At 48.7% G+C, this 2,210-nt stretch overlaps 1 long non-coding RNA gene across 1 annotated transcript in view; it reads left to right on the top strand.

The window, feature by feature from the left end:
* LOC102371732 overlaps window positions 1-2,210 on the top strand; it is a 24,912-nt gene that overhangs the window by 20,602 nt on the left and 2,100 nt on the right. The gene's annotated exons all lie outside the window — the stretch shown is intronic.

The raw sequence follows: 2,210 nt of genomic DNA, 5'->3' as shown, positions 1-2,210 counted from the left end.
CAGGGAGCACCAGCCACAGGGCGGGCAAGGGACCACTTTTCCTTGCACTCAGCACCAGCTCGTTACCTGCCAGTGAGTGTGGGATCGGGGCTGCAATGCCTCCCCCTGCCTGTACCTTGGGGCTGGGGGGCACTGAGAGTGAGCAGGAGTGTGGGGCCCACACTGGGGCCCAGGGCCAGCACCAGAAGGGCCCAGAGCAGGGTGGTAGGGGTATGGGGTTCTGACCGGCAAGGGCTCTCTGGAGCCAGGCCAGCTCCCCCTTCTCCCTGCTGGTGCAGTGCAGCCCAGCTTCACAGACCCCTACCAGCCTGCACTGGCCCTGGGACATTGGTCCCAAGATGGTGACCAGGGGGCGGGGTACCTGCCAAGGGGCGGGGCTACCCATGTGGCCCTCGACAGCTTGCCAAAACTGGGTAAGCGGCCCTCCACCCAATGTAATTGCCCGCCTCTGCTGTAAGGTATTGTGCCTCCAGTCATTACTGTGGTGCTTTTCTACATCTGTTCCAAGTTTTTCTGAAATCCTTTTTAAAAATATGGACTCCAGAACTATGCACAGTACTCCAACATTAGTCTTACCAGGGCATTACGTAAAAGTAAAATCACTGCTTTCCGCTACTTTCCGTTCGGATGCTTCTATATCCCCGGATTACAATAGCTCTTTCAGCTGCCACATTGCTCTGAAAGTTTGCCATCTTTGGTGTTCATTTCACTCTATAAACATGCCACCACGCTTTCATTCATGCACTGCAATGTTTCAGATGCAACTAACTCACATGACACTTCCTCCAAGTCTTTCCTCACAGTGTGCTAACATTTCTGGTGTTGTAAATCAGGTACCTTCCCTGGATCAATGCTGCTAGAGTGACCTACACCAGCTATCCCAGTGGTTGCATCCACATGTTCACTTTACTGCTGAGTAGACTAATTAGCTCTGCAGTAAAGCATCACAGTCTACACATGTGCTGGTATTAGGGCACAGTAAATTACTGAACTCTGCCATAAGAGAGTACTGTTGGGGACGGTACAATGTTATGGCGGGGTCATTACATGCAGTTAAACACACACATAGACAAGGACTGCAAATTTAAATTGCTCCCAGTCATCCCAGCCAGCCAAGGGCCAGACTCCTGCCTGACCTTCATGCCCCAACCAGCCCTTCTGCTGCCCAATGTTGCCACCCAGAGCCTGGGGCTGATCCCCCATGCTCCCTGCCAGGCCAGGGCTGCTCCACCCTGGCTCAAGGTGCTGCTGTCCTGGGCACATGTGTAGACTGCACCCAGAAGTAGTTGACTCTGTGAAACTGCTCTGAAGTTTATTGCTTCACTTTAATTTCACGTGTAGATGCACCCAGTATGTCTTTAGATCTCCATTCCACTTCAGCTAAACATTCCCTATGGAGAGCTGAGTTACTCACTCTGGGCCCTGCATTTTGCTAACTTCACAACAGGACTGTGCATTTTTTAAAGGGCTATTTCTTTTTATTGTTCTGTGATGAAGAACTAGTATTCATGGATTTTTGGTCCATTTTTTCCATTACATCCCTAATATCAGCAGCTAATATTGATGGGAACTAGTTCTTTGTGCTGCCACAAACTACAGTAGGACGCTTGGAGTATATGATAAATGAGAGCTATATCTGTCTGTGCAGGGGAGAAAATATCTGTTCTCGTGTCTCAGGAACACTGCCTATCTTTAGGCAGGATTGATGGCGCATAATTATTTTCAATCTTTTAATGTAGCAGTTCTGAGATGCAAACCTCTTTTTAGGCCAGTGAGAGCCTGACATTTAAATATGATTATTTGCTTGTATTGAACAGTGTCTAACAATATCTGCTATCAAAATAGGCAGGGCTGTGCAACATGAGCATTACAGTCAGGTACCTGAACACCTGCAATGTGCAGAAAGGGCTTATATCTATATTGGGTGGAAGTCAGTTGAGGTCATCCCAGGTCATGGCCTACATACATGACCAGCACCGACCTCCTTGGTGTGGCAGGAAGTCATCCAAGGAGCAAGCGATAAAGATATACTTTTATTCAAGCAAAATGAGGTTTTAGCCCATGGCAGAGATTGAGGCAACCCACTGTGGGAAGTGACCTATGGATATTCCCCAGCAATGATGCAACATCCTCAGGAACCAGCACTTGAATATACTGCTGAATGCTGTCCAACGTGATGAATGGTTTCAAGAGCCCTGACTCTCTTTCCC

The sequence above is a fragment of the Alligator sinensis genome, unplaced genomic scaffold (genome assembly GCF_000455745.1).
Source record: "Alligator sinensis unplaced genomic scaffold, ASM45574v1 scaffold226_1, whole genome shotgun sequence".
Taxonomy (NCBI): Eukaryota; Metazoa; Chordata; order Crocodylia; family Alligatoridae; genus Alligator; species Alligator sinensis.
The sequence above is the reverse complement of the archived record's forward strand: the minus strand, read 5'-3'. Positions and strand labels throughout refer to the sequence as shown.